The sequence below is a fragment of the Anabrus simplex genome, chromosome 1 (genome assembly GCF_040414725.1).
Source record: "Anabrus simplex isolate iqAnaSimp1 chromosome 1, ASM4041472v1, whole genome shotgun sequence".
Classification (NCBI taxonomy): Eukaryota; Metazoa; Arthropoda; class Insecta; order Orthoptera; family Tettigoniidae; genus Anabrus; species Anabrus simplex.
In genome coordinates, this window is record NC_090265.1 from 1,295,102,221 (window position 1) to 1,295,127,056 (window position 24,836).

The 24,836-nt window shown below is 41.4% G+C and overlaps 1 protein-coding gene across 1 annotated transcript in view; it reads left to right on the forward strand.

The window, feature by feature from the left end:
• The first annotated feature begins 21,550 nt into the window (after window positions 1–21,550).
• Window positions 21,551–24,836, forward strand: part of LOC136858277 (vesicular glutamate transporter 3) — a 591,282-nt gene continuing 587,996 nt past the window's right edge. Inside the window, exon 1 of the mRNA XM_067137692.2 lies at window positions 21,551–21,623. The gene's annotated coding sequence lies outside the window, so the exon portion shown is untranslated. The remainder of the gene's footprint in view (window positions 21,624–24,836) is intronic.

Genomic DNA, 24,836 nt, shown 5'->3' on the forward strand with positions numbered 1-24,836 from the left:
AACCCAAATCCAGGACAAAATTACAATGATAATGTACATGTACAAACCTTATTAATGTTATGAACAGTAAGGATTGCGACAATGTATACGAATATGAAACAACTTCACCGGCAAATAAGCACATCAAGTGCTTTGCAGGTGTAAATAATTGTCAAGATAATGTATAATATCCTACCGCATATTTGCAAATCTATTTTAGATAAGTTATTAATAAACAAATAAATAAATTTATCACTACTATCAGCAACATCTGATCGACTGTTTATTATTATTATTATTATTATTATTATTATTATTATTATTATTATTATTATTATTATTATTATTATTATTATTAAATCGAATTTTCTGTACGAAAGTGCAAGCTGGGTGGACTCAGTATATCTTATTCATAAGTTGGAAGTAATGGATATGAAAGTAGCGAGAATGATTGCTGATACAAAGATCTGGGAACAATAGCAAGAAGATGGCAAAGTTGTTATAGGATAGCTGAGAGGGAGGTTCGAATACATTTCCCTCCTCAGTCGTCTTCACGATCCTGAGTGTAACTCGCTTTAACTGTTACGCGAGAGATATTAATCCTCTATGGTAGAGCCTGGAATTAAACGGTTTTACTCTAAACCCTAGATAACCAAGGCGGCCACACGGGCAAAACCGCCTTACATGTCGCCAGCGAGCTTAGCTGAGAGCCGCGTACAGTAAAGAAATTGATCCGTTCAGCGCCGAGGTAAAGAAGTCTATTTCGAGCAGGCAACAGCTGAAACGTGTGAGAAACTAAGGAAATAATAAATAATAATAACAATAATAATAATAATAATAATAATAATAATAATAATAATAATAATAATAATAACAATAATAATATTCGTATTGACTCATCACTGAGTGCAAGCATTTTAATTTGACGCCATCTGGCTGCTAGCTCGTCAATTTCGACGTTCCGATTTGCTCTAGACCTACCAGATGGCAGAGTAAAAAGAATCTCTCTTGGGCGTCTACAGCTGAGTTTTAATTAATTGTTGTCGGGAAACACTAAATATGTCAATAGAGATCATTTACATGCCGACATCGTACGACATGGAGTGTCGAATGGACTCTTTTTTCACCTTTCAAAAATCCGACTACCTCTGCCGGGTCTGAACCCTGGGATCCGGAGGCCGACACACTACCACTGATCCACAAAAGGAGCTATAACAACGATAATAATAATAATAATAATAATAATAATAATAATAATAATAATAATAATAATAATAATAATAATAATAATAATAACAATAATAATAATAATAATAATAATAATAATAATAATAATAATAATAATAATAATAATAATAATAATAATAATAATATGTATTTTGTATGTATGTTGAGCCCTCATCCCAAAGACTCAACATCCCCGTCAACAGTTCTCATACCGAGCTCGATAGCTGCAGTCGCTTAATTGCGGCCAGTATCCAGTATTCGGGAGATAGTGGGTTCGAACCCGCTGTCGGCAGCCCTGAAAATGGTTTTCCATGGTTTCCCATTTTCACACCAGGCAAATGCTGGGGTTGTACCTTAATTAAGGCTACGGCCACTTCCTTCCCACTCTTAGCCCTTCCCGGTCCCATCGTCGCCATAAGACCTATCTGTGTCGGTGCGACGTAAAGCAAGTAGCAAAAAAAAAAAAAAAAAAAAAGTTCTCATAGATGGTCTAAGCATCGCTGAAGAGGTGTGTTTAGGGAAATGAGGAGTGAGATAGTTTCCCGTTACTCACTGAGCCAGACGTTGCTATTACATATCAGTCTGTCAAGCCCACTGAAATGCATGCATCAACCGACCCTATGAGCAACATTTTCACACCATTCATAGCAGGGGTCCGCCTCTGTGGTGTAGTGGTTAGCGTGATTAGCTGCCACCCCCGGAGGTCCGGGTTCGATTCCCGGCTCTGCCACGAAATTTGAAAAGTGGTACGAGGGCTGGAACGGGGTCCACTCAGCCTCGGGAGGTCAACTGAGTAGAGGTGGGTTCGATTCCCACCTCAGCCGTCCTGGAAGTGGTTTTCCGTGGTTTCCCACTTCTCCTCCAGGCAAATGCCGGGATGGTACCTCACGTAAGGCCACGGCCGCTTCCTTCCCTCTTCCTTGTCTATCCCTTCCAATCTTCCCATCCCCCCCCCCCGCAAGGCCCGTGCTCAGCATAGCAGGTGAGGCCGCCTGGGCGAGGTACTGGTCATTCCCCCCAGTTGTATCCAGCGCCCCAAAGTCTGAAGCTCCAGGACACTGCCCTTGAGGCGGTAGAGGTGGGATCCCTCGCTGAGTCCAAGGGAAAAGCCAATCCTGGAGGGAAAACGGATTAAGATAGAAGAAGATAGATAATAATAATAATAATAATAATAATAATAATAATAATAATAATAATAAAACTATGCAAGGACATTCTTAAGTCTAATATTCAGGAGTGCTAATAACTTTGAAGATGCAGCGACTGATGGCATTTTGAACAACAGCGGCGAAGGCACGAATTCGATAAAAGACACCTAGAAAATAGCGAAAAAAGTCATAACAATGGATGTGCGAGCATTGGGACAGAAGTGTCGGTTTTAGAATATTACACTGAACTAATCTTGTTTCTGATATCAAACTTTAAACAAAAGGAAATATCCATTCCATTCTTTGAAGACTAATTCTATTAATGACGATATTGTTAAGCTCACAGCACAACACCAGTGGATCATTTTTCTCACTTTACGTAAAGGCAGGCAAGATAGTTTCCGGTGTGCTTAACCTTTATGTAGAGGAGCTTACATAACGTTACATAACCTGCTTCTTATCACCTACGAGCTTCAACGTCAAACGGGCTTGAGAGGTTTGATTGCTTGTTCTGGCCTTTGTACAGTGAAGGTAATTGGGTAAATTTTGTTAAGGTTTTGCTTCATACCTGGAATCAAAATACCCTCTTAACACAATTTATCTTTGGTGACTACATTTCTTCCCCATGACAAGTAACTCTCTCTCCATGCTGAACATAAAAGTGCACTTTATTTATTTTTGCCGACTTCTTTACACTGACGCCATACCAACAGTACATTTCAATACAGCAGTACAACAACAGTGCCTTGGTGGATCGATGGTAGAGTGTCCAAGTTTACAGGTTCGATGCCGGCTGACTTAGTCGAATTTTGAAGGACGATTAAATATATTGGCACTCCATGTCATCACTGATGGCATGTTACTATCTCGTTACAGATCTCTGGTGACACACTCAGTGTTTACCGGTTACGTGCCAGATGCGGCCGTGCCGGATGCGACCCGCCATTATCGTGCCAATAGCGACCGAGCGGATAAGCATCGTGCCGCATGCGACCCATCAATCACTTACAATTGATCTGCATTAAGGGCTGTCACCAGTGGCAGATTGCTTATAAGTAGCTAACTTGGTATTTTCTAAAATAAAGGTCTGACACCATTGTTAGCAGGTTCGAGTGCCGTTGGTCGAAGGAAAAATATAATCATGTTGTTGGCTTTACGTACCAGTAACTACTTTTATGGTTTAAGGAGACGCCGAGGTGCCGGAATTTAGTCCCGCAGGTGTTATTTTACGTGCCAGTAAATCTACCGATACAAAGCGGACGTATTTGAGCACGTTCAAATACCACCGGACTGAGCCAGGATCGAACCTGCCAAGTTGGAGTCGTAAGACCAACATCTCAACCGTCTGAGCCGTCTGAGCCACTTAGCCTGGATGAAAAAAAAATCACCATCAGAATGTTGGCCGGCAGGGTAGGAAAGTTGGTGGTAGACAGTTTCTAATCACTAGATTGCATGCCAAAAGCCGAGATTCAAATCCAAACCTTTTCGCAGTGTTCAAATGGAGGGAATATGATGCTGTTGATGGCGTTTCGGCCGTCGGATGGCGACGTAAAGCATTGAGCAGACCCCTTGGTATTATTAGAGAGGAGTAGGCTACGAGCCGAAACCGGGTTTCATCTCTCCCTACTTCATTATCATAATCCCACATCAATGCCTTTGCTGGCAGGACCTAGTGTTTACAGTGCACTATGTTTTCTGGTATAGGCTAGAGCAATTTTGTTACTTTCATAGATCTGTCTCTGTATTATCCTTGGCTTTGACAATATGAAAGTGACTGAGGTATGAGTGATACTAGTAATGCCAATCCTTATGCAGCCAGTCCCTGCTATGAATGGTGTGAAAATGTTGCTCATAAGGTCAGTTGGTGTATGCATTTCAGTGGGCTTGGCAGACTGATGTGCAATTGCAACTCTGGCTCGGTGAGGAAAGCAACGGGAAACTACCTCACTCCTCATTTCCCTAGTACGCCTCTTCAGTGATGCCTAGGCCATCTATGACAGCTGATGGTAGAGCTGTTGAGGATGCCACCAGCGGAATCGCTGACGGACTGTACATACATACACAATCCCACATCCAGACGCGCAGGCCGCCCGAGGGAGTCAGGTAGAAAGACCTGCACCAGGCAAGGAATGGAAATGGGAAGGAAGCGGCCCTGGTCTTAATTAAAGTACAGCCCCAGCATTGCCTGGTGTGAAATTGCGAAACCACGGAAAACCATCTTCAGGGCTGCCGACAGTGGGATTCGAACCCACTATCTCCCGGATGCAAGCTCAGGGCCGCGTGCCTCTAACCGCATGGCCAACTCGCCCGGTGAGAAAAGACGTAAACGCATCACCATGTGTCGTGTTGTAAAACGAGTTTCCCCCAGAAGTGTTATGTAAAGTAGGGGCAGTAGCCGCTTATAGGACTTATTGAAATGGCATTGCACTTTGTTTAGCTTACCTTATCTTGGGTGATGACACAACTTATCAAATGACAATTTGCTTGTCAACGCCGGTCGCATCCGGCACGGTTACAGATTATGCGGTCCCTAGCGGCACGGGTCGCATCTGGCCAACGCCGCATCTGGCACGCCACCGTGTTTACCGGACAAAATTAAATTATTCACTTTTCAATCACCGGGCGAGTAAGTCGCGCGGTTAGGGTCGCGCAGCTGTGAGCTTGCATCCAGGACATAGTGGGTTCGAATCCCACTGTCGGCAGCCTTGAAGATGGTTTTCCGTGGTTTCCCATTTTCATTCCAAGCAAATGCTGGGGCTGTACCTTAATTAAGGCCACGGCCGCTTCCTTCCAACTCCTAGTCCTTTCCTATCCCATCGTCGCCATAACTATCTATGTCGGTGCGACTCCTCATCCTGAACAATTAAAAGATTGAATCGCCCGTTGTTGAAAGGAACTTAAAAGATTTGAGAAAATCACCATCTGTTTTCGTGTTAATACTGTAATTCAGCGTAAGTCGTTAAGTGTTTGTGTATGTAAAGTCGATGTGTCCATCATCAGGTTTTAGTCAGAATAGTATTGATTTACAGCAGTCTGTATGTTACTGGTAGGCCTACTATTATTTACAACATACGTAAAAGGAGTTAGTTCCTTTCCACATGGAACGGACTAAACTTGAGAAGAGAATAATACTGAACTTATTGGTTGGCTATCATTATTCTAATATTATTAAGAAAATATATTTTTAAAATAGTGAACATACTCTACAGGAATAACTGTTAATATTTTCCAGAAGAAAGATATCTCCTTATTTTGTCTTTATCTGCCCAATATTATTTTCTGATGATTCTCCTCGGCGTGTTGGAAAAGCTTAACTGTAGTTAGTGAGACGTAAAGCGAACATTATTATTATTATTATTATTATTATTATTATTATTATTATTATTATTATTATTATTATTATTATTATTATTATTATTACTTCGCACTGGCACAGAGAGGTCTCATGGCAATGATGGGATACGAAAAGGCTACGAGTGGGAAGAAATCGACCATGGCTTTAATTAAGGTGCAGCCCTAGCATTTATCTAGTGTGGAATGGAAAACTACGGAAAGCCATCGTCAGAGATGCCGACAGTGGGGTTCGAGCCCACCCTCTCGAGAATGCAAACTCATAGCTACGTCACCCAAACCATGATCGGCAATGTAAGTTTAATAATAATGATGATGCTGTTTTTACGTCCCACTAACTACTTTTACGGTTTTCGGATACACTGAGGTGCCGGAAGTTTGTCCCGCAGGAGTTCTTTTACATGCCCGCAAAACTATTGACATGAAGCTGACGTATTAGAGCACCTACAAGTACCACCGGAGTGAGCCAGGATCAAACCTGCCAAGTTGAGGTCAGAAGACCAGCGCTATACCGTCCGAGCTACTCAGCCTGGCACTGTCAGTTTCAGTCCGTGTATACATACTACCGGGCGAGTTGGCCGTGCGGTTAGGGGCGCGCGGCTGTGAGCTTGCATCCGGGAGATAATGGGTTCGAATCCCACTGTCGGCAGCCCTGAAGATGGTTTTCCGTGGTTTCCCATTTTCACACCAGGCAAATGCTGGGGCTGTACCTTAATTAAGGCCACGGCCGCTTCCTTCCAACTCCTAGGTCTTTCCTATCACATCGTCGCCATAAGACCTATCTGTGACGGTGCGACGTAAAACCACTAGCAAAAATAAAAAATTAAATAAACTATACTAAGATGCCAACATAATAATAAATTTATCATTCTGAAACGAAGTTCATAACTTGTAAAATACAAGCCTGTTGATATCCTCGATCGCACATCTGCTCCGTATTTTGATTTCATGTATCTGACAAACGCGTCTGCATACACGGAAGTTGGCGTTGACCTGTTTAACACTGGCTGTTTCTGGAAAACCATAAATGATTCGCTCGATATTCGGATATCGCTAGGTAAACCTTGCCCTCAGTGATAAATTTTGTGCAATAATGCAAACTCTCTCTTTGGTGTCGTGTACTTTTCAGCGCTCGATTACGTGCACCCAGGAAACTTCAGAGCACCACAGCGAATGAACGCGTCGATCCTCGACGGATTAAGGTCTTGTCGTCTTCGATAGACATACTGTACAGGGCTTTCCGTATAAAACCTGACAGATCGCATGCGGCTGAGCCAAGGCCGGCCAGCTGGCAGGACATACAGGGCTTTCCGTATAAAACCTGACAGATCGCATGCGGCTGAGCCAAGGCCGGCCAGCTGGCAGGACATACAGGGCTTTCCGTATAAAACCTGACAGATCGCATGCGGCTGAGCCAAGGCCGGCCAGCTGGCAGGACATACAGGGCTTTCCGTATAAAACCTGACAGATCGCATGCGGCTGAGCCAAGGCCGGCCAGCTGGCAGGCTTCCCCCACACCCGCGGCCCATCTGGCCACAGCCGTCCACTACTCTGTCTTCACTTCCTAAATCTGTAAACCTGCATAGACAGTATAAGAAACTAAACTCTTACCTGATAACAAATGCTGGAAATGTCCTTCCGTAGCTAAACAGGCATTGCATCGGATAAACACATCTCAATTGACCCGGCTTAACTCGGCCACTGTAATGTTTCTTATTGCAGTTTGTACGTGTTCTGTAAGTTTCGTCTAATTTTCCTTCTGTTAACACTGTAAGTCTTCGCATGTGTTTCTGGTTTAGCACTGAACTGGTAGTCTCAAACTTATTCACAAGATCGTGCTGGAAGAAAGCAATTATTATTTTGCAGTTTGTCTTACGTCGCACCGACACAGGTAGGTCTTACGGCGACAATGTGATAAGAAAGGGCTAGGAGTAAATAGGAAATGGCCGTGGTGTTAATTAAGGTACAGCCCCAGCATTTGCCTGGTGTGAAAATGGGAAGCCACGGAAAACCATCTTCAGGGCTGCTAACAGTGGGATTCAAACCCACTATATCCCGAATGAGCTGCGCGCTTCTAACTGCACGGCCAACTCGCTCGGTCTGGAAGGAAGCAATTGTCCGGGAAACCTCCTGATAATCTTCGCACGAACGCGACGAGCCGATTCGTATTTATAATAACACTAGCTATAGTACCCGGCGTTGCCCGGTTAGTTTTTGAATGTTTACTTTTAAGATTAGTATTACCAGTTAGTTTGTGTGAAGTTAATTTTTATACAATTCTTTTTTGAGATATTCCTTTTTCTTTCTTTCTTTCTTTCTTTCTTTCTTTCTTTCTTTCTTTCTTTCTTTCTTTCTTTCTTTCTTAATCTGCTTACCCTCCAGGGTTGGTTTTCCCTCGGACTCAGCGAGGGATCCCACCTCTACCGCCTCAAGAACAGTGTCGAGCTTCAGACTCTTGTCCGGGGGATACAAATGGGGAGGATGACCAGTACCTCACCCAGGCGGCCTCACTTGCTATGCTGAACATGGGCCTTGCGGTGGGGATAGGAAGATTGGAAGGGATAGGCAAGGACGAGGAAAGGAAGCGGCCGTGGCCTTAAGTTAGATGCCATCCCGGCATTTGCCTGGAGGAGAAGTGGGAAACCACGGAAAACCACTTCCAGGATAGCTGAGGTGGGTATCGAACCCACCTCTACTCAGTTGACCTCCTGAGGCTGAGTGACCCCGCTCCAGCCCTCGTACCACTTTTCAAATTTCGTGACAAAGCCAGGAATCGAACCCGATTCTCCGGGGGCTGGCGGTGGCAACTAATCACACTAACCACTACACCACAGAGGTGGACGATATTCCTTTTTACCATCTATTATGTAGTTTTAGAGTTATTTAGATGTGTTTGATTTCAAGTTTTAGATTATTTAATTTTCGAGTAAAACTTTGTCCTTGTGGAAGCTTGAATTGAGTGGGAAGTATTTGATCCTTTCAAAAAAATAATACGTGAATATAATTATGTAGGCCTATTTATCCATCGCGCTAGAGATATCATATACACAATTTCAACTGTCATTGAGACTGTCACCAATCAGCCCTGTGACCCCAAAAGTAGTGGAGTCAACACTAATATCGGTCATTTTAGACTATTTACTATGAAACCCCTTTCAGTATCCCGTCTCAATGGAGGCTGAACGTGGACTTAAACGGTATTTAGAGCGTCACAATTTGTCTCAGCGACACATAAACAATGGATCCGACATTAACAACGGTTATTTTTCATTATTTTTAAATGTCATCCACTCCAATTTCCTACCCGCAGCCGGGACTGGGAAGTTTCATCTCCATAGTATCCTTTTCAGATGGTAAGTCATAGGCATATTTACCAAGTTTCGTTGGGAGCTATTCTGGAACATACAGGTACATACATCCATAATGTCGATTATTTTTACATTGAATTTCACCCCTTCTCAACATCTATACAAATTGCAGCGAATTATGACTTAACCATCCAGATTGTCACAGTTCAACTCAGCGACCTCATAAACGATGCATTCGATATTAATATAAGTCATTTTCGCTTACTTTTATATTTCACCACTTCCGCTAGTAGTGCTAGGGGTATTTTATCCAACAGTATTTGTTTTCAGTTAGTAAGTTATACGTGTACCAATTTTGTACGAGAGCTATTTTGGAAGAAACATACATACATCCGTAATTTAGGTCATTTTGGACTATTTCTTTTCCACCTCTTTTCATCTCCAAGCCGATGGGGCTCAACATGGACTTCAACGACGTCTGGAGTGTCACTATTCTTCTCAGCGACCACGAAAACTATGGTTAAATCGCTCCGGTAGTCCTGAAAACTATGAATTCGACACTATTATTGGTCGTTTTTTTTATTTGCATTTCACCCCTTCTCCTAATATTTCTAGGGGTGTATCGTCCCCATAGCATTTTTCATACTTAGTGAGTAATATTTGCACCATTTTTAGTTGACAGCTATGCTGAAAAATACACACATACATCCATAATCTCGGTCATTTTGGTCATTTTTTACCCCTTCGCACCGCCTATGCCAAGAGGGCTGAACTTAATCACTATTCATCTCAGCGACCCCGAAAACTGTGGATTCGATAGTATTTCCGAATTTTATATCTCACGACCCCACGCCCCCTAAGGATGCTAGGAGTGTCTTATCCCCACGCTGTTAGTCTCCCGACAGTAAGTCATTTGTGAACCAAGTTTGGTAGAAATCGCTCCAATAGTCCTGAAATCTATGGTTCCAGACTAATATCGGTCCTTTTCAGTTATATGTATACTTCACCCCCTTCCCTGGGGGTTCTAGGGGTGTCTTGCCCCAACGGCGTTTTTTATAAATAGTAAGTAATATTTGTATCAAATTTGGTTGTCATTTATGATGGAAAATACAAACATGCATCCACAATCTCGGTCATTTTGGTCATTTTATTTTTTCACCTTTTCTCACCCCTATGGCAAAGGGGGCTGAACTTGGACTTTAAAAAATCCAGAATGTCTCCGTTCATCTCAGTCACCCCTAAAACTTTGGATTCGACACTATTTTCGTTTATTTTATATCTCACTCCCTCCTAAACACCCCCCCCCCCCACAAAGGGGGCTGAATTTGGACAGATAAAAATCCGGAGTGTCACTACTCATCTCAGCGACCCCGAAAACTATGGATTCGGGACTATTTTCGATCACTCTTATGCCTTGCTCCCCTTTGCCCCCCACCCCAAAGGGTGGTGAACTTGGACTTTAAAAAGTTCCGGAGTGTCACTATTTGTCTCAGCGACCCCGAAAACTATGGGTTCGACTCTATTTTCTGTTATTATTATATCTTACTCTCTCTTGCCCTCACCACAAAGGGGGCAGAAACTGAACTTTAAAGAAATCCAGAGTATCACTATTCATCTCACCGACTCCGAAAACTGGAGTCAATACTATTTTCGATTATTTTTATATCCCCCCTTCGACCCCCACCCCTAAGAGATAAAAAAATCCAGAGTGTCACTATTCATTTGAGGGACCCCGAGAACTATGGATTCGACACTATTTTCGATTATTTGTATATCCTACTCCCCCTCGCCCCCCACCCCCCACCCCCCGCCCCCCCAAAACGGGGGCTGACTTTCGACTTTTGAAAATCCGGAGTGTCGAGTGTCACCATTCATCTCAGTGACCCCGAAAAGTATGGATTCGACATTATTCTCGATTATTTTTATTTCTGACCCCGCCCATAAGAGTGCTTGTAGTTTCTTACCCCCACGAGGTTTGTCTCCTGATACTAAGTCATAAGTGTACCAAGTCTGGTTGAAATCGCATCATTGGTTTAGGAGAAGATGTAATACATACGTACCCACCTGTCCGGCCCTTCGGTTTAGAGGGAAACGCGTCCGCCTGTCACCCGGCGGCCCCGGGTTCGATTCCCGGCCGGGTCAGGGGTTTTAAATAGTAAATTATTACTGCCCCTAAAAGATTACTGCAATCGCGTTGAAAGAGATGAACAGAACGAGGTGCTTATTTGAGAAATATCGCGAAAAATACTCGAACGCCGACAAGCAAGAAGTTATTTTTTAAAAATCAGTTCTCTGCGCACAAACTTCCGGAAGGAAGTGGAGTGGCTTCGTGATACAGAAAAGAGTGTTCACCAAACAAAATACCGGCATGGACTGAATATATATTGCCACGCATATTGTACGTCTATGACCGCTTTGCACAGTATATTGCACAACCATCAATATTATCTCCACACGATTCTATTTAATGCACAAACCCGATTGTTGTGCAATAATATTGTACGTCTGTGGGCACTTTAGGTCGACACCCCGAATAAATAGCACTTAAAAAAATTACGTACCCACATACAATGACATTTATACAGTATACTGTATACGGACCTATAGATAGATTACTTCGTAGACTCGCCTTTGCTGCTTGGGAATCCCCAGTTGCTCTTCCTTAGGAGAAGCTTATAACTCGTGTCATTCCACTGTTGATATTCTACATTTTTCACAGTTTCTTAACTATTTTACACATCTAATACACAGCTACATTGTTCAAACTGGTCAGACATATCAAAGTTGGTCTTATGATATGAAAGTACATCTCGATCACGGTATGTTGAATTGCTATAAGAATGAACTTCCTAATGGCGGCGTGTTCCCATCGTCCTATATACAGCACTAGCTCTAGAACCCGGCGTTGTTTGGATAGTTTATGAATGTCATTCCACTGTTGATATTCTACATTTTTCACAGTTTCTTAACTATTTTACACATCTAATACACAGCTACATTGTTCAAACTGGTCAGACATATCAAAGTTGGTCTTATGATATGAAAGTACATCTCGATCACGGTATGTTGAATTGCTATAAGAATGAACTTCCTAATGGCGGCGTGTTCCCATCGTCCTATATACAGCACTAGCTCTAGAACCCGGCGTTGTTTGGATAGTTTATGAATGTTTACCTTTAAGATTTGTAATACCAGTTAGTTATGTACGGAGTGCATTTTTATAGCATTCGTTTTTGAGATATTGATTGATATTTTATGATCTATTATGTAGTTCTAGAGTTATTTGGATGTGTTTGATTTCAAGTTTTAGATTATTTTTTTAATAAAACTTTGTCCTTGTGGAAGTTCGAAGTGACTGGGAAGTATTTGATACTTCCAAAAAAAAAAAAAAAAAGTGGTAACTATATGTATTTACCCGTTGCGCTATAGCTACGATGTACACGATTTCAACTGTTATTGAAACTCACCAATCAGCCTTGCAACCCCATAATGTGGATTCAACACTAATCTCAGTCATTTTAGACTATTTACCTAAGTATCTCTCAGCCCTCCGTCTAAATGGAGACTGAACGTCGAATCGCCCCAGTAAGTTAGTCCCGAAAACTACTGATTCGACACTATTCTTGTTCGTTTTTAGTTTTATATATATATCACCCCCCCTCCCCTTGTGGTTCTAGGGGTGTGCTATGCTAAACAGTACTTCCTTCAGGTAGTAAGCAACACTTGTATCACCGAGCTCGATAGCTGCAGTCGCTTAAGTGCGGCCAGTATCCAGTATTCGGGAGATAGTAGGTTCGAACCCCACTGTCGGCAGCCCTGAAAATGGTTTTCCGTGGTTTCCCATTTTCACACCAGACAAATGCTGGGGCTGTACCTTAATTAAGGCCACGGCCGCTTCCTTCCCACTCCTAGTTTTGATTTAGTGCTTTTGTCTACCAGTACACAGAGTCCCCTTTCCGAACTATTCATTCTAAAATATGTGTCGACCCAGCTCGATAGCTTCAGTTGCTTAAGTGTGGCCAAGTATCCAGTATTCAGGAGATAGTGGGTTCGAACCCCACTGTCGGCAGCCCTGAAGATGGTTTTCCGTGGTTTCCCATTTTCACACCAGGCAAATGCTGGGGCTGTACCTTAATTAAGGCCACGGCCGCTTCCTTACCATTCCTAGGCCTTTCCTGTCCCATCGTCGCCATAAGATCCATCTGTGTCGGTACGACGTAAAACATATACAAAATATTTATTTATTTATTTATTTATTTATTTATTTATTTATTTATTTATTTATTTATTTATTTATTTATTTATTTATTTATTTATTTATTTATTGGTGTGATGATTGCACACTAAGACTGTAATTATCACTGTAATTATCATCGACCACTTATAAATAAAATTGTATTGAATTGATTATCTAAGGAGCCTTCCATTTTATTCTAACTCAGGCTTGCGCCGGATGACGTTGTCAGGAAAACCGAGCGGGACAGTCCCTCATCCGTTCCCATCAGTATTTTTCCAAAGGAAATTCTTAATACATATGTTTAGCAGCCGCACTTAGTAATTCTTCAGCCACAGCCTGTTTCCAGTCATTCGACCCGGTCAGGGATGGAATGAATGAAGCCCCCATCTAGCGACGAGGATAGGAATTGTGCCGGCTGCCGAAACTTGTCGTACTCTTCTGGGGCAATGATTAATGAATGACAGATGAAATGAAATGATATTTGAGTGTTGCTGGAACGGAATATTACAGGAAAAGCCGGAGTACCCGGAGAAAAACCTGTCCCGCCTCCGCTTTGTCCAGCACAAATCTCACATGGAGTGACCGGGATTTGAACCACGGAACCCAGCGGTGAGAGGCCGGCGCACTACCGCCTGAGCTACGGAGGCTGTTTTGTTACTAGTATTGACATAAATATGTCTTATGGCTGGGAGTCACCTGAAAATATGCCTCACAAAATTAGAGATACAAAATTTGTGACGTGATATTACCTAGCAACTGTGCAGGCTGTGATGTGAAGTATTGATAGATGGTCATGACTGAGAAACATAAAGAAGGCTCTTTTATCAAAGAGACCTCATCATTCTCGAGAGAGCTGATTATTTCATTTGTGGTAGTTTCATAGGTCCTGAGTCAGTTTTCCACCTTCGATCCACTGAAGCCTTACAATTGCCGACTCCAAATTCCATATAGAAGTCTCTCAAAAACGGTTCGTTAGATGCAAATAAATCAATAAATTAATGCAAATCAATGTAAGTTTCATTTATTGAAAGACGCTTTAATGATCATTTGATCTTCCCTAAGGGAAATTTGACATCGTTTTATTATTATACGCATATCATCATCATCATCATCTGTTTACCCTCCAGGTTCGGCTTTTCCCTCGGACTCAGCGAGGGATCCCACCTCTACCGCCTCGAGGGCAGTGTCCTGGAGCTTCAGACTCTTGGTCGGGGGATACAACTGGGGAGAATGACCAGTACCTCGCCCAGGTGGCCTCACCTGCTATGCTGAACAGGGGCCTTGTGGAGGGATGGGAAGATTGGAAGGGATAGGCAAGGAAGAGGGAAGGAAGCGGCCGTGGCCTTAAGTTAGGTACCATCCCGGCATTCGCCTGGAGGAGAAGTGGGAAACCACGGAAAACCACTTCCAGGATGGCTGAGGTGGGAATCGAACCCACCTCTACTCAGTTGACCTCCCGAGGCTGAGTGGACCCCGTTCCAGCCCTCGTACCACTTTTCAAATTTCGTGGCAGAGCCGGGAATCGAACCCGGGCCTCCGGGGGTGGCAGCTAATCACACTAACCACTACACCACAGAGGCGGACATTATACGCATATAAGAACAGAAATAAGAAAAAGATCCGGGGATCGTAAAATATGCCATAGCAGATCAATTAATTTGATGCTGTGTTAATAAAACAATAATATTATTAAAGCCCACTTATCACATCTTCGCACTATATATAGTATGTCTTCTTGGCATGCAGTGGAAAGTTAAGTGCTATCATCAATTTTCCACCACAAATGATTGCTGAATGTCACGGAATAACTTTTAATGCTATAAAAAGGAGCGCTCTACATCTCAATAAATCAGCGTTTTACATTCCAGGAGAGAGATATCTATGACTAGCTCTCTCGAGGGTTCCGCAGCAAGGACTCGGTGTCAGGTCTTAAAGACAGATCCCAGCAGAGGTTCTTAAAGAACAAAGAACAGGAATAACTCTTAGTTTTGTAACCAGCCGAACTGAGTGGTGCAGTTGTTCCTTCTGTTCCCAAGAGAGCGGATTTGATCCCGATCGAGATCAATGACATTTGAGCATGTTTATATGGAACAAATCCTAGTTGTTGGCTACCACCGCTTTCAAAAAGGTCTGTGATGCAAAATTCTTGACACCCCGGTGTCTGTTAAGTGGACTTTATAGCCCAAAGTGGTTAAAATTGTGACGTGATGTCTCACTCAGAAGGCCTTCATGCAAATAAAGTTGCGTTACGAAGACCAGCCTGACTATCACAGGCTGTTTGTGGAAAACTATAAGTGATACATTCGATACTCTGATACTGCTAGGTAATTCAAGCCTTCATATAAATGCACAGCAATAATTTAGCGTGATGATGAAACCTCTTCCCGGAAATCCCGTGCTTTGAGTGCTTGATTACGCGCACTCAAGACAATTCCAGAGCACCGTAGGGGGCGAACGTGTCGACCCACTTAAAAGATTCTAGTCTCGTTCTGTACGTATATAGACGAGCTAATACATATAAATGCCTTTGCTGGCGAGATGTAGTGTTTATAGTGCACTATGTCTTCTGGTATGGACTATATCAAATTTGTTACTTTCATTGACCTGTCTCAGTCTCATCCTTGGCTTTGACAATGTGAAAGTGACTGAGGTATGAGTGATGCTAGTAATACCATTCCTTATGCAGCCAGTCCCTCTTATGAATGGTGTGAAAATATCGCTCATAGGGTTGGTTGGTGCATGCATTTCAGTGGGCTTGGCAGACTGATATGTAATAGCAACGGCTGGCTCAGTGAGGAAAGCAACGGGAAACTACCTCACTCCTCATTTCCCTAGTACGCCTCTTCAGTGACGCCTAGGCTATTTATGACAGCTGTTGGCGGAGCTGCAGAGGATCAAACCAGCCTTTGGGCTGAATACCCAACATACACACATACAATACATATAAGTGACATCGTAACGGATTCAAGTACAGTTTGTGAATAAGTGGCACAAACGCAGGAGGAAAGTCCCCAACCATATTATTGTTTAATTTAATTATACACATTTCTGAATAAATCTACGCTAATTTCGTGAAAAGTGGACGATTAGTTTCTTTAAAAATCTATTTCCCTCATTGTACGTTTTCATGCATGTCAAGACCAGTCTCTTTGAATTCATCTGGTGTATTGACTGGTATACATAAAATCATCTGTGAAAACTGTGAACATTTTTACATTGCACAAACTGAAAGAGGGTTTGGCATCAGATTTCAAACACACCTGGAGGCACTTTGGCTGTATAAGCATGAAAAGTCTGCAGTTGCTGAATATTACTAGATACTCTAGAAATGTATAAACATAAATTAAAAGATCCTCATCACATACTCAATGATAAAATTAAAAATGAGTATTTAAGAAACAATATTAAGCTTTAGAAGAAACTGTATGTTCTTGAGACGACACTCGCCTACAGTTGATCCAACATTTATAACAAATTCAGCCGGGCTGAGTGGCTCAGATGGTTGAGGCGCTGGCTTTCTGACCCCAACTTGGCAGGTTTAATCCTGGCTCAGTCCGGTGGTATTTGAAGGTGCTCAAATACGTCAGCCTCGTGTCGGTAGATTTACTGGCACGTAAAAGAACTCCTGTTAGACAAAATTCCGGCAACTCGGCGTCTCCGAAAACCGTAAAAGTTGTCAGTGGGACGTAAAGCAAATAACATTATTATTATTTACATATAATAAATTTATCATGCGCATAGCCCTTGCTATTCAATTACAATTGTGTATCAAACAGAGCAAGAATTGAATTGAATGTCAACATGTCACGACTTGACGACAGAATGTAAGCTCTGAAACGCGTTGTGGAATACAACTTTAAAAATAAAAATGCATATCGTCGCTGCACCTCGAAATACCGTTATGTGACGATGTTGAGGGAGATGAATGCTGACCCGCAGTACTTATATAACTTAGAAGGAACATTCGTTGCTCTAGTTCGTGCAATACTGAACCTTAGATGACAGAACCTTTCTGGTCAGAGTGCAAAGCTGACATATTATCACATAGCGATTTTTCTAGGCGCAATGACGATATACTATATACATTTAGCATGAGTAACATTGCTTCCAATATAAATATTATTCTGATAATCATTCTAAAACCGGGCGAGTTGGTCGTGCGGTTAGGGGCGCGCAGCTGTGAGCTTGCATCCGGGAGATAGTGGGTTCGAACCTCACTGTCGACAGCCCTGAAGATAGTTTTCCGTGGTTTCCTATTTTCACACCAGGCAAATGCTGGAGCTGTACCTTAATTAAGGCCACGGCCGCTTTCTACCCACTCCTAGGCCTTTCCTATCCCATCGTCGCCATAAGACCTATCTGTGTCGGTGCGACGTAAAACAAATGGCAAAAAAAAATCCTTCTAAAAATACATCATATTCCAATTTTGCCTCAATACTGTGAATGTAGCGCCAACGGCCGTAGCCGTGTTGAAACACCGTATCCCGTGAGATCATCGAAGTTAAGCCACGCGCTGTTGGTGGGGGGTAAGGGAATGGAGGTGCGGAAAGGAACTGGCCACTCTACCGTACGTAAACTCCGGCTCAGACACACCTCTGTGGAGGTTCGGACCTGCCTTCGGGCAGAATACACCCTCACCTTACCTGTGAATTTAGCCGAGTCTCTCCTGTAATCGTCAATAATATAAGGGTTACCCAGATGAAACCGAGACTTTAGTACGAATATCGTTATTCGAAGAAAGGGAATATTGCGCATGCGTCGATGGATGACTACGTATGACAGGAATAAATCTGATATCGCCAAAGTGTCAGTGTGCTGTTTGTATGCGCGGGAAGTAAAGTGACTAGGTACAGTTTTGCCATGAATTCGTTCAGAATTGCCCAGCGTCGGTTATTCAGGCATGGACGCAGATGGTATTAGCGGAGCCGAGATTTACCGCCATATTAAGGATATGCATGAGAATCAGTGGGTGTCACGCTGTGCAGTGTTCAAATTGTGCTGGGAATTTCATTATGGATGAGTAAGAATGTGCCAAAACCCGCCACCAACCACGGACATTCTTCGCTCGGGGTGTCTGTCATGAAGTGGACGACTGGGACACTTGCTTCAACAAACAATGCGACTATATTTAAGCAGATACATCGCTCTTTACTTCCTGTATGCTCACGTATTCCGAACAATAAATCATTACAGATACCGACAAAAGTCTCAGTTTCATCTGGGCAGCCCTTTTGCTTGATAAATATAGACTAACTATTCACTTTTATCAATCTTTCAATGTACATGAATTTCTTACACTGATTCATTAACAAATTAGTTATTGAAAACAGAACTGAAGCATGGTCATTGAAAGCATAATTACAAATGTAACAGACATCGAAAATTTCAGATTAAATGAGAATTTTAAGTATGCGAAAATGTGCTTGAACCTGGTAGATTTTTTCTATTTGATTTACATCGCACCGACACAGATAGGTCTTGTGGCGACGATGGGATAGGAAAGGTCTAGGAATGGGAAGGAAGCGGCCGTGGCCTTAATTAAGGTACAGCCCCAGCGTTTTCCTGGTGTGAAAAATGGGAAACCACGGAAAACCATCTTCAGGGCTGCCGACAGTGGGGTTCGAACCAACTATCTCCCGGATGCAAGCTCACAGCTGCGCGCCCCTAACCGCACGGGCAACTCGCTCGATGGTGGAATTAAAAGAAAGCATCACAACAAATTAAATATAGCCTACTCGGAATATCAAGAAGGTATTTTCCCTGGCGGAAAGCAGGGAACGGCGTTCCAGAACCTCTACAAGTGTCAAAACTGCAGATTTATAAGCGCACCTCCCTAATTAAAAAAAATACAATGTTCTTTACTCCACCGACACAAATAGTCTTATGGCGAATATGGAATAGCGTCCGTGGCCTTGATTAAGGTATAGCTCCAGCATTTGCCTTGTGTGAAAATGGGGAACTACTAGAGACCATTTTCAGGATTGCCGACAGTGGGGTTCAAGCCCACTATGTCCCGAATGCAAGCTCAGAACTACGTGTCCCAAATCCCGCACCCACTATCTCGGTGCACTTTTCTGATTAATGAAATGAAACTACATTTGATGTTCCCACACTAAAGTATGTTTCATTGCACTTTTGGTAAACGTGATAAGAAATCTTTAACCTGCGAGATACCGCATATCGACCTTGAGGTTTCGATTTTCGAAACGGAAAATTCTTCCACCCAGCGGCTGCAACGGTATATATGCCTTGTACCATTAGATTCTTCAGAGATAATCTAAACTTTAGAGAAGAAATGCCCAAGGAAATGCGTACGATTCGGCGCATTCTGAAAACAGAAACTATTTATTCCAGTTAGTGTGAAAGGGGATTTTTCCCGATGAATTTCGTCTTACCTCATGAAAGGTACCGATCAAGTGGCCGCGCTTGGGTCACGTAGCTATCAGTTTGCATTCGGAAAATAGTGGGTTCGAACCCCGCTGTCGGCAGCCCTGAAGATGGTTTTCTGTGGTTTCCCATTTTCACACCAGACAAATACTGAGGCTGTATCTTAATTAAGGCCACGGCCACTTCCTTCCCATTCCTAGCACTTGCTATCCCATCGACGCCATAAGACCTATCTGTGACGCTGCGTTGTAAAGAAAACTGTAAAATTAAAAATCCAGAAAGGTCTTCGATGTCTGTGATAACTTTAACCTCATCGTTGTTCACACAAATTGTTGGAACTCCTATAACTGTGTCTGATCCAGCGAAGTACTTTTAAACATGGTTGCTTCAAGTATTCTTTAGTAGACAACAAAAGCAAGATTCGGTAACGAATCAAGGAGGATGGTGATTGGCGTAAGGTCTGCAAGCTGTTTTAAATATATAATATAAGTTGTACAGCATAAAAATTGCGCATGCTACTCAAAGAGTCCTGCGAATTTATCTTGTTTACCTCCTGAGAGTTCCAGCACCTCCTTTTCCAGAAAAAATGCTCTGCATATTATTTCCGTAAAGTTTAAATAACTAATGGCATTTGTTTTTTAAGTTCATCATCCTAATTATTCAGTTTAAAAATACATTTTCAATTGTTTACAAATTTCCAGTTCATCTCTGACATATTTGACCATCTTAAATGGAAGATTTTCTTGCACTTCGTAGCAAACACTGTTGCACTTGGTACATCATCTAATGAAATGAAATGTTCCTCACCGGACACATAGTTAACAGTGGTACGTGTCTCATCGACATCTGGGCATAGCTTACTATTTTTACTATCAAGACACGGTGATTATTCATAATGCTGTATCAGATAAATATAATGAAATATGATAAATCAAATACATTTATCATATTTATCAGTTCCGTTAGTAATTACGAATACAATTCGGCTATTACGTATGAAGCCCAGATTTATCTAGTTTACTGTGCATATACAGTATTTTGGGTAAGAAAATGCAACTAAGATAAATCATATTATTAGAAAACCACCCTATGAAGTACTGTGTCTGTGGTTAAAAAACAATCTAACATCTTAGGCATAGTTTACACACATACACAAAACACTTAGGTGAGGCCTAGAATTACACTTTTGGTAGCTGTATATCAGATACCTATACTTACCATTAAATCAGTACGACCGTAATCTTGCGTTTGCCCTAGGTAATATTTAAAGTTATGTATGACATTTGCCAATGAAATTCTTCATGAATTCAGCACCCCCGGTGGCAGTCCACCAGCTATGGTCCTAATAGCTGTGGATACAATCTACCTTAATGTCCAAGAACCTTAGTAACTGTATGCAATTCCCATGTAACTAAGACTACATATGTAAATAATCTCCCTCGAGAAAAAAATATTAGCGGGGATCCCGCAAAACTCAAAACAGAAACACCCATGTTATTTACGATTATCAGGAAATTACTTCTAATAATTCCTGGAATTGCCTCGAAATTCTTGGAATGCACCATAATGGTCGGTCAGTAACCTCTCCTCCCAGAATTGTTACGTAACAATTGGAGCGACCTCTGTACAGAGTGGGAAATACTCAGATGGCCCCAGTGACCTAGTTAGGTCGGGATTGAGGTTATGTTAGGGGCAGTACTTGAATTGGTATCGAAATGGGACGGATTTCGGCGTGGTTGTAAATGTGTCTTAATAAATACACTTTTTTTCTCAGTTCCCGGTCTGTTCTCGTACGGCGTATTTACACATGACGTGTACTGTTGCAGTAAACCCCAGTGCGCAATGGTGAACATCATCGATCCGTCTTGTGACGTCACGACTGCCCCATTCCCGTGCCCTGTGCAGTTCCACTATGCCGGTGAGGTGAGCGGGACGACTGGGTATGTCGGGGCAGCCATGGAGTTGACTTAACGCCTGCACTTATCTGTAAGTAGTTCATTCTCAAGTTAGTTATAGTTTTCTCGAGTATGTCTGCTTTATCTCTGCCTTGTAACATTCTGTGTCATAAGTGAGAGGCTGTGAACTACTTAGAACTCTGCGACCACGTTGAAATCGTTCACACATTTTTTATCATCCAGTTTTGTTAACATTTACTTTCCACTAACAACCTGAGAGTTGATTCATTCTAGAGGTGTTGATTGGTAATAAATTGAAAGTTCATCAGTAAATTCGTCTGCATTTTCTCTAGAAATATATGTGTTTGAAATAAGTATCACGGTTCGTTCCCCGCGTGATGACGTAATATCCTATGTGTGTTATCTCGTTCCTGCGTATAGTGATCGATCATGATGCTGTTGATTAATATTCTGTGGCTACATATGGAACAGTTAATTAATAATGTGGTCTAGAATACTGCTGCGCAAACGCCCACTTCAAGTGGGACTTGTCATGTGAGAATTTCGTCACCCCAGGTCAGGGAGACTTCTTCCAAAGTGACATGTGACTGTGACTCAATAAAAAATGCTGATATTTTCCAAAACACCAAAAGAATGTATGATACATGCACATTCGACTAATTGATAACTAATACTTCTACCCTTTTAGTTATAATAAATGCCCAGTCTTTGTTCCTGTACTCATTGAAAATATACAGTGCATCATTCCACGCCCTAAGGAACCTTCCCTGCGGCAAAGATGATTTTCTTATCAGAAAATAAAATTATATTACTATAAAATGTTGCTCCATGACAGAGTTTTGGTGTTTTTACACATCATTGTGCATCATATGTCGGTAACTATCACCATATTATTACATACAACAAGTACAAATGTGTGTGTCATAAACCACGAATAAAATCTTCATTCGGCATGATTCAATCCAAATTCGATATCACTTAAATCAATATGTTTTATCATTCCGCTCGTCTCTATCTCATACCGAATATTAAAAATATTTAAATATCTGTTTAATGCATATTTCGACCTTGGAGGCCATCCTCGTTACCCTACTGGGCCAATGACGAAACAATAGGTCCTGCTGTTAATTTCGAAGTTGAATTTTTGTATTATTTTTTCCAAGTAAAGCAGAGATATTTAAAACGTGATAAATTAAAAGCAAGGAAACATAATGTATTATTTTGAAGCCATCTACATTCTTCACAAACTTAATACTATCTTATTTTCATTTTCAACAAAAATTGTGATACAGTTCATGGATGGAATATGAAGAAAGGGCAAGCCGCACCTACACATTAGTGTCTCCATCGCCATGGATAAACTAAATATTATATGCATTATTTGCATGTATGCGAATAGTTACAATATTGAAAATGATTAACCACGTTTCTGCACATATTATTTGTGGTGACTATTTATACGTTATATGCGAGGAGAAATATCTAATTCATGTAAGGCAACCATATGTGCAAATTGCTCCTTATAACTTGCATTAGGCTATGTTTTGCTAGCATATGGTAGGTTTAAAAAATCTAAGTACCGTATCCTATTATGAGGAAGGAAACTACTGTATATTACCAAAATATAAAATACAGAAAAATATTAATTTGCGTTAGGTTTTCTAACTTGCCTCCTGACGAGTTAGTTTCTCTATTTTCAGGTACAGACTTTAAGGTAACAGCAGGAAATTCGACCTAGTTTGTGAGAAATGCATTTAATGTATTGTCATCGTAGGTAGTTTACATAGAAAATTGGACAGTTATTCATGTCCACCTTACATTTCTTTCTGTGTTTTTATTTTATTCTGGCTGTTAATACCTGCAGTTGGACTGTCAGGAGCAATGTAGTTTAATATGACAATCCATACGCTATTAGATAAGGTGAAATGTGACCCAAAAGAACATGTCTTGCTGCTGGTGGCATGCAGCTGACAAGGCTCCTTATCCTTTTGACCCCAGACACTGAAGTTGAGGGTAGGGTGGTCAACACTGCTTTTACTAACCTTCAAGCCCAAAGAAATTCTCCGTTGAACGAGATTTCTAAACAAGTTATTGGAAATCTGATTAAGAATAGAAAGGGGTTAACTCAGAGATGAAAGACAGTCATAAAATCCCTGTCACAAAGGGAGTTTGAAAAACAGTCCTTCCAGTTAGAAAATTAACTCTCACTGTGACACGATAATATTAAAAATATAATAGATATTTGTAAATTCAGTACCGTATTCGCTAAAGAGAATATTAAAGTGATGTCAATATCCTTTCCCTCTCTTTAATTCATATGCAGCCTATATAATAATAGTTCAATCGGCACCAATACTAATCCAGACGATGGGGCCAATGACCTACGATGTTAGGCCCCTTTAAACAACAAGCATCATCATCAATCCAGACGATGAACTTGTTGAATTTTCAGGACCGAGCTAAGTAGCTCAGGCGGTAGAGCGCTGGCCTTCTTAGCCCAACTTTGGAGGTTCGATCTTGGTTCAGTGCGGTGGTATTTGAAGGTACTCAAATACGCCAACCTCGTGCCGGTAGATTTACTGGCACATAAAAGGAAGGAACTTCTACGGGACATAGTGTTGGCATTTTGGCGTTATTATTATTATTATTATTATTATTATTATTATTATTATTATTATTATTATTATTATTATTATTATTATTATTATTATTATTATTATTATTTCACGCTTTAGATCAGTCAGAAGCTAACAGAATCGTGGACATTGTAGCCTTCAAGAAAAATTCTAACACAGCCGTCATTGTAACCCCTACAATCAGGTACGAAACAAACGCAGTCCACCAAGCGGGGTATGTTGACAATGAAGAAAGGAATATATATGAAGGCTGCATTCGTTTCTTGAAGGAAAAATATGGTATACGCTTTTGTGATCAGAATTTTGCTGTCCATAGCCTCTCGTTTGGTGCCCGAGGAACTATATATCGATTTGTGACTGATATTTCGACGTCACTAGGCATACATGAAAGAAATCTGTGCTCTTTAGGGGAAGTTGTTTTGCCTAAGGTGTTGCCATTGTTCAGCATTATATTTCTCCAATAAATAACAAGTATATTAATTTTATTAACGTCAATATTTTTTTCGGTTCCACAATATTGTCATTCTTCACGAATAAATACACTGTGTCTTTTGGAAACCTGTATAGAAGCTAGCAGCTTGATTTTGTTAATACATAATGTCGTATTTTCCTATTATTATTATTATTATTATTATTATTATTATTAT